Source organism: Callithrix jacchus, chromosome 5, assembly GCF_049354715.1.
Source record: "Callithrix jacchus isolate 240 chromosome 5, calJac240_pri, whole genome shotgun sequence".
Taxonomy (NCBI): Eukaryota; Metazoa; Chordata; class Mammalia; order Primates; family Cebidae; genus Callithrix; species Callithrix jacchus.
This window is the reverse complement of record NC_133506.1, coordinates 56,030,984-56,048,561: the sequence shown is the minus strand read 5'-3', so window position 1 is coordinate 56,048,561 and position 17,578 is coordinate 56,030,984. Positions and strand designations below refer to the sequence as shown.

Sequence of the window (17,578 nt, the reverse complement as noted above, 5' to 3'; positions counted from 1 at the left end):
AGGCAGAGCATTGGAAGACAATGGGGCATGTTGTCACCTGGTCTGAAAGAACCACTGGCATGGGTGCTAAATGACAGTTAGACTCAAAGGCTTGGATGTGTCATGAAGAGGTCTCTCAAAGGAGAGCCACTTTCCTAGACAAGAAAGTTCATTTTACTTTACTTCCAAAGCCTGCACGCCTCTTGCTTGCAAAACATACCAATACTAACATAAGATGCATCAGTTTAAACACTGGAGAGACACAGAGGCCGCACTATCGGTGCCATTTAAAAAGCAATTTTAAATTACTGAATGAAATCAGACCTTCTTACATTATCATGAAAATGAAACAGTGAGAATTTAAATAACAAAGGATTCACACATACACATATACATGCATGCATACCACCAGCATCTTTTTCAAAATAGAATGCCCCTTGCATTTTTTTTTTTTTTTGAGACAGAGTCTCTCTCTGTTGCCAGGCTGGAGTGCAGTGGCATCCTCTAGGCTCACTGCAACCTCCGCCTCCCGGGTTAAACCAATTCTCCTGCCTCAGCCTCCTGAGTAGCTGGGACTACAGGCACTAGCCACCACGCCCAGCTAATTTTTGTGTTTTAGTAGAGATGGGGTTTTACCATGTTGGCCAGGATGGTCTCCATCTCTTGACCTCATGATCTACCCGCCTTGGCCTCCCAAAGTGCTGGGATTACAGGTATAAGCCACCACGCCCAGCCCTTGCACTTTTCACAAAGCAGCTGGTCTTAGTGATCTTCCCATATTGACAAGTATAGATTCATCTCTTTTCAGGTTGCTTGTTTATTTATGTGCCTCACTTCATTCTACCTGAATTTATTTACCCTGTCTCCAATCCATGAACATGCAGAAGGCTATTACAGACCACGCTGCAATGAATATTGTGAAATATGCATCTTTGCATACATATGTGAGCATCTCCTTAAGATAAACGACCAGAAGCAGAATTTCTGGGTCTAATTGTGCACTAGCTCTAAATGAAGCTACAGTAGCCAAAATCTGTAACACTAAGCCACTAGTTTGATCCACACATTAATGTATTGTTTGCATGTTTATACATGCACATAAGTGTGTATGCATCCATAGATACACTTACACACACAGTTTATTTTCTCTTTCCCACAGGTCCTAACACTGAGGTGCTCATGATCACAGCACACTAAGAATGGCGTGCTCTCTCAAGAACGGGGATGTGGCAGCCTCCAGGGCTCACAGTGCCCGTTTACACCTTCCTGAAAGGCCAGGGCATTCCTCCTCTCTGTTTCATCTTCCACCATTGTCTTGATGTCTTCAAAAATCACTCTCCCTTTTCACTGGACTTCTTGATCTTAAGCTGTCTTGCCCCCCTTTACTCAACAGACTTCCATTTCCAAAGGAGAACAATAACTGCATGAAAAATCCTATAAAAGTTTCAGGAGGGAGCAGGTGGAGAAGAAAGGAGGAAAGGAATAGGGAGCTCTCATTTGAGAAGGCTGCATGAAAGGAAAATAAAGGAGACTCCAGCTAAAAGGCACAGCCGGGACCGGTGAACTGGGTGTTTTTCAAGCCACGAGAGACCTGAACCTATTCAAGTACAGACTGGGGGAGGCCAGGGCATGGAAGGGGCCAGGGACCACGGAGGAGGGGACACCTATGCCCTGTCCTGCCTCAATGGGCTGATTCCAGTTGTCCTCAGAAAGAACTCACATCTGCCTCCTTTGGGAAGGCCCCTGACCCTCCTGGCCAGAGTTAGCACCTCTGGTTAAACTCCATTTGTTTATTCATTCATTAATTCCTTTACTCATTCACTTATTCAAGTTACACATGTATATTGAGCGCCTGCCACTACACATGGAAGTTAGACCTATACAAAAGTGAGGCACCTGTCAGACAGGGATGAATAGCAGGTGGGGTAAGATCCTGGAAGGACAGGCTGGGTGGTGGGAAGAATACAGGGTTTGGAATCTGAAAGACCTGGCCTTTGCTCATCCAGCAGATACTGGCTGGCACTAGCTCAGTGGCAGGGTGTGGTGGGCACTGAGGATTCCAGAAGTGAGCTGGCCCCTCCCCACTGCATGACCTTCAAGTTATGGACACATGCAAAGACAAAACGGCTAGACACCTGCAGAAGGACATGGTGAAGGTTGACAGGGATGAAGTGATTGGGCGAAAGGGCCATTCAGAAAAGAGTAAACAAGGAAAGATTCCATGAGGGGTGACTATTGCAGTGATATCAGAACAACTATGCGAAGCCACCTACAGGAGCTTCTGAAAAAAGCATTCCAGGAAGAGACAGCAGCAAGTGCAAAGGCCCTGTGGTAAGAAGAAGCCCAGTAGTGATGTTTGCTTCCAGAACTAGATGAAGGTATACAGGTGGAGGGGAGTGAGGCTGTGCAGCAGTGAAAGAGGCAGGAGGGAAGAGTATGGAGGGGAGAGATGATGAATGAGGAGATCACATGGGGTCCTGCAGGCTGCTGTGAGATGGGGCTTCCACTCCAGTGTAAAGGGCAGGCCATGAAGGATTTTGGAGCAGAGGAGGAAGGTGTCAATCTCATCTATGTTGTAAAGGACCACGCAGGCTGCTGTGCTGAGAACAGGCAGTAGGGGTGGGTTGGGAGGTATCTTCTTCCTGATCTGTGGTGTCAGTGGGTTCTGAGAGTCTCTGATTATTAAACGCCAGCTTTTCTAGACATGGAGCTTCAAGGTAGCAAGTGTATCTGGTTCATCTCAAATTCCTGACACTCAGCACACTGACGGCCAGGTGGTGAATCTGGGTTAAAGCTTTGCTAAAGGGGGGAGAGAGGAAGAAGGCAAGGACTCTAGGGAATTAGTAAAGGGCAGGGTCAGCGGCATTGCATTTATTTCTTAAATTCTGTTTGGATCTGCCTGTGGACTTATCTTGCTTATTTTGCACGTGACAAACTGCTGGCCGTTTAGCTAAAACTCAGTTCTATTTCGGGCAAGACTAGCATATAGCAGCAGGAACTATTGCCAAGGACTGGCTCCTTCACCAAGCTCCAGCAAGCATGAAAAATCTCAATTCAACAACAATTTGTTAAGAAAAACCGGATCACTGATGGAAGAGGGTGGCATGGCCCTTCCCATCTTGAAGTTCACAGTTTTAATTGCAGGGCGTAAGGGCAGATGCAGCCACCAACACATGGTCACAGCATCAGTCCTTCCACTCACCAGGTATACCAGTGTCACAAGCATCAGAAGCAAACCACACACTTTGCTTTAGGGAGTAAGATTTGTGCATTTTAATATTTTTGTTGATACATCTGTGCTTCAGTGGGAGGCAGAGGAACTGGCACTGAAAAAATTCCAGACTCTCTCTCCAAAGACTGCATATTATGGCCACAGACTTTGCATAGCATTTCCTAAGGCATCTGAAGTCCTTCTGTGGATCTCTGGTGAAGAACGTATTCCTTCAGGACATTAAGGCAGAGAAACTGCGGCAGTCAACAGAATCCATGGTGCAATTTCCCAGAAACACAGTGTTTCCTGGTGGGAACTGAAAGAACATATAGGTCTTGGCTAAACAGAACAGCAAAATAGCAAGCTTGACTTTGGTTTTATAGATGCTTTGGAGAGCTGACCTCTTTGTTTGATGGAGAAATCCTCTTGCTCCCCTTTGGCGAGGCTAAAACACACACCTTAATGTCAGAGCTGAAGTCCCTGGGCGCGGCTGTCTAAATTTCAGCAACTAAGCTCTGTGTAGGGAAGGCGTGTGAGTCCACACCGATGGATGGTTGGCATGGTCTCACAGTGTAAATGGTCAGTGAAGGGAAAGTTCACAGTTCAGCTCCACCATGCATACTGAAGAGGACAGGAAGGCTTAATTTTCATAATTCACAACTGGAAAGATGAGAAGATGTATTTTTTTATTTACATGAAACCTCAGAGTCTAGAGAACACAGACAACCAAGACACAAATATGCTAGGAAGGCCCTACATGCCTGGATCTTTTATTCTCTTTATGATGTCCACAAGTTCATGGATAATTCTCATTTTAAAAGGTGGAGGCTAATTCCTCCCACCTCAAGTATGAGATATACTTAGTGCTTTGCTTCTAACAAATAGAATGTAGTAAAAGTGACATGTGTAATGTCCAAGATTAGAACCTAAGGGGCATTGTGACAGCTCTATCTCTCATATCTCTCCCTCTTCCCTCCTTGTTCTCTCTTGGGGAAGTTGCCAGCCACCATATTGTAAGGACACTCAAGTAGCTCTGTGGACAAGTCCATGGTGCTGTGGAGCTGAGGCCCCCAGTCTACAGCCATGTGAGGGAGTCATGGTGGAATTGAGCCTCCAGAGGACTGCAGCCCCAGACAACATCCTGACTGCAGTCTCCTGAGAGGCCCTGAGCCTCAATCACCAGCTGAGCCACTCCGAAATTTTTGGCCCACAGTAACTGTCAGATACTAAATGTTGTTTCTTTAAAGTAACTGAGTCCTTTAAAGTAACCGAGTCCTACAGTGGTTTTTTTACACAGCAATAGAACGTTCACTCTCAAAAGTCCCTCTCTTGGAGGTAGAATGCTGCTCTTTCTGAGCATTTGCTCCATGCTAGACCCTGTACCAAGTATTGTATGAAATGTTTCTTCTTGTGACAACTCTACCATGTAGACAAAGTTAGACCCATCTTAGGGCAAGAAAAGTGAGTCTAGGTGATGCCAAGAAACATGCCCAAATATCATAGCTCTCTGTCTCAGAGCCTGATTGCAAGCTCATGACTCATAAAAAATCTCAAGGGTTCTCTTTCTTCGCTTGATGGTTGCACTTGGCTTATTTGCCCACAGGAGAGCAGAGACTGGATCTGCCTTGCACTTTCCTTCATCCTCAGTGCCCAAATAATATGGGAGGCATCAACATGCCTGACAGAATGGATTCATGGCACAGGTAAGTGGTGGAAACAGGGCTGGCACCACACGGCCTCCTCCAGCCAAGGGTTTTCCTACACTTGAAATTAAATCCACATGAGAGCTAGATGTGTTAGCAAAGTAAGAAGTGGGATTAGATGCAAACAGAATCCGGTAGCAAGGAGCACTCAGGATGAACGGAAGTAGCTGGGTTCAAGAGCTGCGCTCCCATGGGCAGGTGATGGCCAGCACCAGCTCTCCTGAGTAAAAGCTCATTGCATCAGTGAGGCGTACCTGCAAGGGATAGACCTTGGATACCTCCTTTCAGTCATGCTGAGCTAATCTTGGGGATATAGTGAGGAACAAAATGAAAGGAGGGTTGAAACCAAGCACTGCTCCTCTCTCAGGGGAGGACTTCCCACCTGTGTCTTCCTACTCTCTGACCCCACTCCCCTCCATCTGTCAAGGACTCCCTTTCTTCCCCTGTCTTCCCCATCAACATTGTATTAAGATTTTCAGAGGTTCTAAGGACAGAGAAGACTACGGTGTCCCTACCAGATTCATAATTCAAATTAAATCCCTCCAATAAACTGTAAAGTAAGTTTAAAATATCCAACAAAGAGCTCTGATTCTTTTCATAAGACTCACCTGGATGCATTTTTGAAAATTCTAATATCTTTTTTCTTTTTCAACAAGTGCTTATAGCATAATGACAGCTAACACATCAATGGACACTATTTTAAGACCTTACATATATTAACTCAGTGCATGCCCCTAACAGCTTAGGAAATGGGGGCTGTTATTTGCATTTTCAGATGTGGAAACCAAGGCACAGAGAGGTTAAACAACCTGGTGAGTGGCAGAGCCGCAACCAGACCTCAGCAGCCATGCTGTGGGGGAGGGTATGCTCTTGACCACCACTCTGGGCCCACTGCCCTCCCCTGGCCTCCCCTTCCACCACCCTCCCTTCCTTCCCAATCAGGATTGGAAGCCTGAAACACTATTTAAAATGTGAGAAGTCAGAAGTTTGAATTGCTCTGGAGTTTCAGGAGGCCATCCTCCCAGTGTCAGCTGTCCAACAGCAGCAAAGGCACCAGGGGATGTTGACTGCTTCTTCCTGCCTCCTGGAATCTCCTTCCCTCCTCATGAGAAATGACCTTAGCAGACATTTATGGAGGACCTGCCCTGTGCCAGCAGCTGTGTTAGGTTCTTCACTGCAACAAGAACCCTGCCCTCCAGAAGGTATTGAAGGATGAAGATAGGGCAACGGTCATTGCCGGTCATGAGGCAGATGTCTCAGGCAACCCCTGTGGGCCTAGAGGATTTATATCTCTAGAGGAAACAGCACATGGTTATCTTCCTTTTTTAGGAGCAATGGGCAAAGGACAGCCCAGAAGCAAACACTGGACACAAAGGGAATGTTTTCTGTGCAGGAGCAGGTGGACAACTCTGGTGAAGAGTAGTCATCAACACCGGACAGGGAAAGCTGGGTCCTGGTGCACAGAAACTGACTTCTCACATATTGCACCCTAAAAAGAAACTCATCTCATGGAAGCTGCGTTTACCCCAATCATCTGGGCAGACCACCCAGCCACCTGCTAGAGCAGCCTGAAGAACAAATATTTCTGGCATTCAGGGCTATGAAAGAGAGGGGAGAAGACTTCTCTTCTTTGGCAGAGAAGACTTGAGGTACCCCAAGGGAAAAGGGGAACACTATAAAGGATTCCACCAAGGCTCCCTGTCACTGACTCAGGACTGAAACACTGGCATTGCTCGTGGCAACTGGTGACTTGGAGTTCCTTTCAAACTCTGAGGTTCTGTTTAAGTAAGTGAAATTCTGACTCTGCCTGGCTAGGATGTTGAAGACGGCTTACCAGAGGGCAAATTAACTTCACCAAACACTAAGGGAAGAGTAAATATGTGGGGCCTGGGGATGGTCAAGAGAAGAGGGAGATGGCAAGTGGAGGTCTAGGCTGGGGAGCACGGGCCACATCTGGGAACAGGTGTTCAGGATGAGACAGGGCACACGTCCACACAACACCTCCACCACTCGCCCAAACATGGCACCATTCTAGGGGATTTTCTCAGCAAATCCTTCTGCACAAGAGTAGTCACTGTCCATGCAAGTGAATAGCCAGAAGCATAGGAGTCACACCTGCCAGCTTGCTCGTTCAACCCTCAAACTGCAACTCCAAGACCTTGGCATCATAGCTCTGAGATGTCCCAGGAATGCATCCATCCCTCCCTTTGCCACCACCACCATCATTCCCTTCCCAACAGAATTCAGATTGGTCCCCTGTCTACTCTGATCCACTGTCCTGGGAGGAGCCAAGAGGTTTTCCATTCATGCCCCTGACCATGTCCTTCTCCAGCAGAAATGTTCCTGTCTCTCATTGCTCGTGAGATCCGAGATGCTGCCAGGATGTCCAGGGGGGTGAAAGGGCTGAGTGATGTGCTGCAGATGGCAGGAGGTTGTGCAGGGAGTGCTGCTCTGATGGGGAAAAAGCTTTCCTAGTCCTATCATGGTAGGGGGATTTCTCTTGTTGGCAATCAGGGAGTTAAGTTGGGAAGGAGAGATAGGTTCTACCTCTCAGCCTTTTGGTCTCGCACTGCTTGGGGTGCTTAGAGTGAAGTGCATAATTTCCTGTCATTGAACTCTCCCCCTAGGCCTACCCTTCAGCACAGAGTGATCTTCTTCCACTCCAAGCCTGCAAGTTTTGACCTCTCCCACCCCACTCCCCACAGCTCCTGGAGCAACCAATCATCCTTCATGTAGGTCCGTCTTCAGTTTCACAGCCTCAGCTGAGCTTTCCTTGGCCTCCTGGCTGCACCAGACCCTGAGGTATTTGCATGGGTATCACCTGCCCTTTCTTCTCCTCTGCAGCTCTTTTCCCAGTTTAATTTCACAGTTATGGGTGTATTTTTAAATTAATGCCCCTCAGCCAGAAGCATTGGCTCATACCTGTAATCCCAGCACTTTGGAAGGCCAAGGCAGGAGGATTGCTTCAGCTCTGGAGTTTGAGACCAGCATGGGCAACATAAGGAGACCCCATCTCAAAAAACAAAAAACACCTCTCCCGCACTGGACTATACACACTGCAAAGGTAGGAATGAGGTTTGTCTGGTTCACTATGACAAGGCCAGGCCCAGCGTGAGCTGAAGATGGGGCAGATGATCAGGCATATATTCTAGAACATCCTGGAGAGTCACTGTTGAGTGCCAGGACCTTGACATAACCACACGTGACATGTGGCATCAGGGGAAGACAGGGATTCTGTCCCGAGGACCCTAGCAACTTCTCTCTATGTAGCTCAGGCTTGGTGGAAGAGGCGGCTCTTGTGCCTGGGTTGGGGGCCCACAGCTCTGTGGAATCTAAGAATTGGGCAGAGCAGAAGGGCACCCTGTCATTATCCAAATTGTACCTTCTTAGCACTGGCTCATGGTGAAGTAAGTGAAAAAAATTGAAATCACAGGCTAATTTGCCATGCATTCAAATTGGGATGCAGGCCACAGAAGTGATAGATGCAAGCATAGCAGGGAGGTGTGGTCTGGCCTCGGGTTAGAGACAGTGAAGTCTTGATAATCTACCCTGTTACCATTGTTCAGTGTCAGGGCTGTTTCAAAGGCCAATAAGCTCTCCTTCTACTTTCTCACTGAAGCTGTAATTTGGAGATATGTTCCTTTTGTTTGAACTTTTAAAAGGAAAAATAACATAAATTAGGATATAAATTCTAGAAACTGTGAACTTCCTCCAGGGTTGATAAGGGCTTTCAATGAGTGTGTGATGGAGGCACTGCTGTTTTCGAGAGGAGAAAACTAAAGCCTCAGGAATGTAAGAGACTTTCCAGCTGCGGAGCTGGTAGTTGGCAGGACAAGGACTCACCCTGCAGGGCATCCAGGGCAGAGCAGATGTGTGTGCACAGCAGGGGCTGCTGCTGCCCTGTGCTGACACTGAGGAGCCTGCAGTCCAGAGAGGGAGACCAGAGGAACAGTTACGGACGCTTCTCGCCCAGCGGTTGTCTGTCGGGAGTCGGAGGATGGGGTTACTATCCTTGGAATTGCAGGATATTTAGCAGCATTCCTGGTTTCTATTCATTACATGACTTCACTCCAATTGTGACAACCAAAAACGTTTCCAGACATCTCCTAAGCTCCCTGATAAAGAGGAGGAAAATGTATGCAAAATTCACACCCCACTGTGGGAGATGAAGGAGACGTAAGTAGAAACAAACCTCTAGGGTTTTCTACGAAACAGCCCCTGCTCAGTCTCCTTAATACAGCTGTTTTGAACTTGTGATGGTACAAATTTTAACTCAAAATTTGAGCTTTCCACGACTTACTGAATGTTGAAGTGAAGAAACATGATTTTGGGTAAAAAGAGCTATAAAAAGGAAACATTATTTTTCTACATCTAGAACCAATTTCCCAGGGAATCCTCCATGCTTTCAAGAATTCAGCTTAACAAACTGCTCCTGGGAGCTACTTCCCATAAGATGCCCATGCAGAAGTACTCGCGTGCATTTTTTATGAATCATGCATGCAAATGGTTCTGAGTTTAATTTCCATCTCTTCTGGAAAATAAAAAGTTTATGAAGGCAAGAACATGTCTGCCTGATTCATCTTCAGATACCCCAGGTCTAACCTGGGTCCTTGCATTTGTTAGCGCTTCAATAAATATTGTCAAATAAATTTTTGTGTATCAATCCTTACAAAATCCTTCAAAAATTATCAGGGTAATGTACAACTATTATGTATCCTTAATAAATAAAAATATATTTTAATTATAAATTGAAATCAGGTGCGTTGGCTTCTCAGGTGATCCACCCTCCTCGGTCTCCCAAAGTGCTGGGATTACAGGCATAAGCCACTCACTGTGCCCGGCCAAAAAATAATAATTTTTAAAAAATAAATAATTAAAAATTGAATCTTTTCATTACCCAGGACAACAGATAAGATGTCTGGGAAGGGATACATCTCTTCTTCTGCAGGCTTTAGCCACAGACTCCCAGACATCTTGGTAATATGAAGTTGGATGTCTAAAGCTACAGGAAAAAGATTAGAGTTTTCAGAACCAACACAGGAACTTAACAGAAAACCTGAAAGAAACCACACAGCCTTTGAAAGGTAGTGGGCAGCAGGCTACAATGTGAACTAGGCAAAAAAAATAACACCGTGCTCAGGAAGGAGAAATCCTTTGCACAACCTCAGCTATTGCCAACGCCTGCATTATTACCCTGGCTGAACAGGAGATCTTGAGTCTGTCGAGGTACCCAGTACATTAGGACTACAGCTGGAATTTGAGACAGCTAACACACTAAATCTATTTATAACCAAGAAAGTCTCACAAAGTTGATGCCATACCACTCCCATCCCATTAGAATTGGTGCTGGTCTCCACTATCGGGAGACTAGAGGACAGGTCTCATCACTGGATCCCTTGCAGACATTTTCCAGCATGAGCCTAGAGGGTGGCAGCCCCTTTGGGTGGCTAGACCCAGGAACAGCAGGGTTCACAGTGATCTGGCCCTCAGGGACTGCTATTCCCAGGCGTAGAGGGAGTGTACAACATTAAGGGAATACTCCCTGGGACAAAAGTAACCAGAGTACAAGCCCTGAGTCCCTGAACTTTCTGCCTGTGGGAAGTTTCTTTCAGCAGAGACACAGGTACAGTGCTGAGCTCAGTGGGGAAAGTCCTCAGCTCTACAACAGTCAGGCAGCCCTGGTGCTCATGAAGGATCTTGGATAAGGGGGCGTCTTCTCCCTTTTGCCCACCACTACAGACACAGCTGGGGCATCGCTCATGGGAGCTCCATGTGAGTGTGTTCATAGACAGTCTTTCTGAAAAGTCTCAGAGTGACTGTGTCTTCACAGGAGGGTGCCCTCCAAGTTCAGGCTTATATGAGATGTGGAGTCATGATCCCTGTCTACATGGAACATCAGTGTTCCTGCAGATGAAAAGAGGTGCTTGTCTGATCTGAGTAGCTGCAACGCTGGGTCAGGAGTGACTGGGACATGAATAGCTTTCCTGCTGGCCTGGAAGGAGCTGTGGTGGCCCCCTCCCCTCCCCCAAAAACACACTGGTGCATTTTACTAAGAGGTTATGCAGCTGCTTCTGTCAAGGCTAGGACCTCTACACACCACTGGGCTGCTGCATTTGCCCACCTGCTTTAGCTACAGCCAGTTTTTACCCATGGACACCTCTCACTGGCCTAAAGTCTGAACTGTTCAACCCAGTGAGTAAAACACTGGGGCAAAAAAAAAAAAAAATTAAGTGCATACCACTGGGGAGCAAGATGTTTCATGAGGCCTCTTCCATTCCAGCCCATAGGAGACAGCACATTGCAGCACGTTGTTACCACAACCAGCATCTGAGAAAGCAATTGCACAAAGATTCTCTATAACCACGGAACTCTTACACAGTCTTCACCACTGAAAACACCCAGATCCAAGCTAGGTGACAATAAACTATAAATGCTGAAGTCACATCCCTAAAAGGAAAAATAAGAAATAATTTTTGAAAATCCAGTCAAATAAAAAATAAATATTCAAAATAATTAGAAGAAATAATCTTACCAAATGAGAAGAAACGAGACAAATGATTCTGGCAATATAAAAAAACAGGGTTCTATAACACCCCCAAAAGATCACACTAAGTCTCCAGCAGTGGATCCCAACAAGATGAGATCTGAAATATCAGATAAAGAATTTAAAAAGTTGATTATTAAGTTACTCAAGGAGATACAAGAGAAAAGTGAAAGCCAATAAAAGAAATTTAAAAAAATAATTCAGGTTATAAATGAAAACTACTCTAAGGGATAGATATTATATGAATGAATTAAAGGAGCTGAAAAACACAATACAAGAACTTCACGAAGCATGCACAAGTTTCAATAGCCGAATTGACCAAGCAGAAGAAAGAATATCTGAAGTCGAAGATCAACTCAATGAAATAAAACGAGAAACCAAGATCAGAGAAAAAAGCACAAAAAGGAATGAACAAAGTCTCCAAGAAATGTGGGACTATGTGAAAAGACCTAACCTACGTTTGATAGGTGTAGCAGAAGGGGACGAAGAGAATGAATCCAAGCTGGAAAATACTCTTCAGGACATTATCCAGGAAAATTTCCCCCACCTAGCAAGACAAGCCAACACTCAAATGCAGGAAATACAGAGAACACCACAAAGATATTCCACAAGAAGAGCAACCCCAAGGCACATAATCGTCAGATTGAACAAGGTTGAAATAAAGGAGAAAATACTAAGGGCAGCCAGAGAGAAAGGTCGGGTCACCCACAAAGGGAAGCCCATCAGACTCACAGCAGATCTCTCGGCAGAAACTCTACAAGCCAGAAGAGAGTGGGGGCCAATATTCAACATTCTTAAAGAAAAGAACTTTCAACCCAGAATTTCATATCCAGCTAAACTGAGCTTCAGAAGTGAAGGAAAAATAAAATCCTTTGCGAACAAGCAAGTACTCAGAGATTTTGTCACCACCAGGCCTGCTTTACAAGAGCTCCTAAAAGAGGCACTACACATAGAAAGGAACAACCAGTATCAGCCATTCCAAAATCACACTAAATGCTAAAGAGCATCAACATAATGAATAATCTACAACAACTAACGGGCAAAACAGCCACTTAGCACCAAAATGGCAGTATCAAATTCACACACAACAATATTAACCCTAAATGTAAATGGACTAAATGCACCAATCAAAAGACACAGACTGGCAAATTGGATAAAAATCCAAAACCCATCAGTGTGCTGCATCCAGGAAACCCATCTCACATGCAAGGATACACAAAGGCTCAAAATAAAGGGATGGAGGAAGATTTACCAAGCAAATGGAGAGCAAAAAAAAGCAGGAGTTGCAATTCTCATCTCTGATAAAATAGACTTTAAAGCAACAAAGATCAACAGAGACAAAGAAGGCCATTACATAATGGTAAAAGGATTGATACAACAAGAAGAGCTAACGATCCTAAACATATATGGACCCAATACAGGAGCACCCAGATACATAAGGCAAGTTCTTAATGACTTACAAAGAGACTTAGACTCCCACACAATCATAGTGGGAGACTTTAACACTCCACTGTCAATATTAGACAGATCAACCAGACAGAAAATCAACAAGGATATCCAGGGCTTGAACTCAGACCTGGAGCAAGCAAACCTGATAGACATTAAAGATAAACCAATGAGAATTTCTAGGAAAGCAACACAGATTGAACGAACTACAAATGCAGTGGAAAGTTTTAATGATATACTATAGGCAAGTAGAGGAAAGAAGTTTTGATCTGGAAGACAAGGCTCTCAAATTAACCTAATCAAACAAAATTTTAAAAGAATGGAAAGCAATGAACAAAGTCTCCAAGAAATGTGGAATTGTGTAAAATGACCAAAACTAAGAATCACAGGTTTTTATGAAGAAGAAAAGGCAAAAAGTTTGGAAAAAATATTTGAGTGAATAATCAAGGAAAACTTCCCTGGCCTTGTTAGAGATTTAGACATTTAAATACAAGCAGTGCAAGGAACTCCTGATAGATTTATTGAAATAGAACATCACCACAGCTTCAGGCTGCCTAAAGTCAACATGAAGGAAACTGACTAGCTATGTGGAGAAAGCAAAAACTGGACACCTTCCTGACACCTTACACTAAAATAACTCCAGACGGATTAAAGACTTAAACATAAGACCTAACACCATAAAAACCCTAGAAGAAAATCTAGGCAAATCTATATCCATTCATAGGAGTAGGCAAGGACTTCATGACCAAAACACTAAAAGCATTGGCAACAAAAGCCAAAATAGACAAATGGGACCTAATCAAACTCCACAGCTTCTGCACAGCAAAAGAAACAGTCATTAGAGTGAATCAGCAACCAACAGAATGGGAAAAAATTTTTGCAGTCTACCCATCTGACAAAGGGCTGATATCCAGAATTTACAAAGAACTAAAACAGATTTACAAGAAAAAAACAAACAAGCCCATTCAAAAATGGGCAAAGGATATGAACAGACACTTTACAAAAGAAGACATATATGAGGCCAACAATCATATGAAAAAATGCTCATCATCACTGGTCATTAGAGAAATGCAAATCAAAACTACATTGAGATACCATCTCATGCCAATTAGAATGGCGATCATTAAAAAATCTGGAGACAACAGATGCTGGAGAGGATGTGGAGAAATAGGAACACCTTTACACTGCTGGTAGGAGTGCAAATTAGTTCAACCATTGTGGAAGACAGTGTGGTGATTCCTCAAGGACCTAGAAATAGAAGTCCCATTTGACCCAGCAATCCATTACTGGGTATATATCCAAAGGATTATAAATCGTTCTACTATAAGGACACATGCACACAAATGTTCATTGCAGCACTGTTTACAATAGCAAAGACCTGAAATCAACCCAAATGCCCATCGATGGTAGACTGGATAGGCAAAATGTGGCACATATACACCATGGAATATTATGCAGCAATAAAAAATGATGAGTTTGTGTCCTTTGTGGGGACATGGATGAACCTGGAGAATATCATTGTCAGCAAACTGACACAAGAACAGAAAATGAAATACCACATGTTCTCACTCAAGGCAGCTGTTGAACAATGAGAACACATGGACACAGGGAGGGGAGCACTACATACTGGGGTCTGTTGCGGGGAATAGGGGAGGGACATTGGGGGGTGGGGAGTTGGGGAGAGATAGCATGGGGAGAAATGCCAGATATAGGTGAAGGGGAGGAAGGCAAGCAGATCACATTGCCACGTGTGTACCTACGCAACTATCTTGCATGTTCTTCACATGTACCCCAAAACCTAAAATGCAATTTAAAAAAAAGAATTCTAAGAGCAGTGAGAAAAAAGCATTAGGTCACCTTTAAAGGAAAACCTACCAGACTAACAAAAGACTTATCATCAGAAACGTCATAAGCCATAAGAGATTGGGGTCCCATCTTTAATTTCCTTAAACAGAAGAACTGTTATTTAAGAATTTCGTATCCAGCAAAACTATGTTTCATAAACAAAAGAGAAATAGTCATTCTCTAACAAGCAAATACTGAGGGATTTTTGTCAATACTAGACAAAAACTGTAAGACATGCTGAAAGGAGTACTGCATTTTGTAACTGAAGGTTGATATGCAGCAGAGTAGAAACTCCTGAAAGCATAAAATTCACAAGGCATATAAAACACTTAAGACAATGAAGAAAAACAAAGTCACTAGGTAACAATCAACACTATGACTGAATCAGTTCCTCACACCTCAATATTAATGTTGAATGTAAATGATCTGAATGCTCCACTTAAAAGATACTGATTGGTGGAATGAATTTAAAAAATCGCAAACCAAATATCTGTTGTCTTCAGGAGACAGACCTAACACATAAGGATTCTTACAGACCCAAGATAAAAAAGTGGAATAAGATATTTCATGCAAATGGAAATCAAAAGTCAAAAGGAGTAGCTATTCTTGGATCAGATAAAGCAGACTTTAAAGCAATAACAGTGAAAAAAGAAAAAGAAGGTCATTATATAATGACAGAAAGATCAATCCAACAAGAAGATATAACAATCCTAAATACCACATGCTGCTAACTCTGGATTCATAAAACAATTACCACCAGACCTAAGAAAAGAGAGAGACAGCAACACAATAATGGTGAGGGGCTTCAACAATCCACTGACAGCACTAGGCAGATCACTGAGGGAGAAAGTCAACAAAGAAACACTGAACTTAAAATGCACCCTAGAACAAATAGACCTAACAGGTGTGTACAGAACATTCTGCCCAAGAACCACAAATTATATATCCTCCTCAACACATGGAAAATTCTTCAAGATAGACCATACGATAGATCACAAAACAAGTCTCAATACATTTTTTAAAAGTGAAATCATATCAAGTATCTTCTCAGACCACAGAGGAATAAAACTAGAAATCAATTCTAAGAAGTCTCTAAACTGTAGAAATATATGGAAATAAAAAAATATGCTCCCAAATGATTTTTGGGTTAAGAATGAAATCAAGACAGAAGTTCAAAATTTTTTTCAAAATGAAAACAGTGACACTACATATCCAAACCTCTGGGATACAACAGAAGCAAAACCAAGAGGAAAGTTCATAGTGCTAAACATCTGCATCAAAAAGTCTGAAAACTCACAGATTGACAACCTAAGATCAACCTCAAGGAAGTAGAGAAACAAGTACAAATTAAACCCACAGCTAGCAGGAGAAAAGAAATAACAAAGATCAGAGAAGAACCAAATGAAATTGAAACCAAAATCAATGCAAATGATCAATGAAATAAAAAGTTGGTTTTTGAAAGATAAACAAAATTGATAGAACACTACCTAAATTAACCAAGAAAAGAAGAAAGAAGATACAAATAGCTTAACTAGAAATTAAAATGGAGACATTATAACTGACACTACAGAAATACCAAAGATCATTCAAGACTTCTGTGAACATTGCTGTGTACACAAACTAGAAAATCTAGATAAAATGCCCTTAGCTTGAATCAGAGAAAAAGAAATAGAAATCCTGAATAGACCAATAACAAGCAGTGAGATTGAATCAGTAATAATAATAATAATAATAACTACTAACAGAAAAGCTCAAGGCCAAACAGATTTACAGCCCTTTTCTAGCAGGCATTCAAAGAATTGGTACCAATTCTACTCAAGCTATTACAGAAAGTTGAGAAGAAGGGAATCCTCTGTAACTCATTCTACAAAGTCAGTATCACTCTGATACCAAAGCCAGGAAAGGACATAACAACACGACAAAAGAAAACTACAGACCAATATCTTAGATGAAAATAGATGGGAAAATCCTGAACAAAATATTAATAAGCCAAATCCAACAGCATATCGAAAAACTTTCACCATAATCAGGTGGATTTTAACACAGGCATGCAGGAATGGTTCAACATATGCAAGTCAATAAATGTGATTCATCACAAAAACAGAATGAAAAACTAAACCATGTGATAATTTCAATAGAGGCAGAAAAGCATTCAATTCAGTCCAGCATTCTTTTATGATAAAAACCCTCAACAAACTAGGCATAGGTGGAACATACTGCTAAATAATAACAGTGGTATATGACAGATCCACAACTAACAACATACTGAATGGATAAAAGCTGAAAGCATTCCCCGTAAGAACTGGAACAAGACAGGGATACCCAGTTTCACCACTCCTATTCAACATTGTGCTGGTAGTCCTAGCTGGAGCAACCAGGCAAGAGAAAAAAAAGTAAGAGGCATCCAAATTGTAAAAGAGGAAGTTAAGTTATCTCCCTTTGTCAATAATGTGATCTTACACCTAGAAATCCCTAAACACTACTCCAAAAGACTCATAGATCTGATAAATGAATTCAGTAAATTCACAGGTTATAAAATCAATGTACACAAATCAGTAGCACTGCTATACGCCAACAATGTCCAAGCTGAGAAACAAATCAAGAACACAATCTCTTTAAAAATAGCTACAAAAATAAAATAAAATACCTAAGAATATACTTAACCAATGAGGTATTAATAAAAGCTTTCTACCAGGAGAATACAAAACACTGCTGAAAGCAATCATAGATGACACAAACAATTGGAAATGCATCCCGTACCTATGGATCGAAAGAACCAATATTGTGAACACATAAATTTACAGATTCATTGCAACTGCTATAAAAACACCAATATCATTTTCCACAGAA

General features: G+C 42.9%; 1 long non-coding RNA gene across 1 annotated transcript in view; it reads right to left on the bottom strand.

The window, feature by feature from the left end:
* Nucleotides 1-267: 267 nt before the first annotated feature.
* Nucleotides 268-17,578, bottom strand: part of LOC108591712 (uncharacterized) — a 97,680-nt gene continuing 80,369 nt past the window's right edge. The window contains exons 3-4 of the long non-coding RNA XR_001911551.4: nt 11,132-11,220; nt 268-3,850 (exon numbers count right to left, since the gene is read on the bottom strand). This is a non-coding gene — a long non-coding RNA (uncharacterized LOC108591712). The remainder of the gene's footprint in view (nt 3,851-11,131; nt 11,221-17,578) is intronic.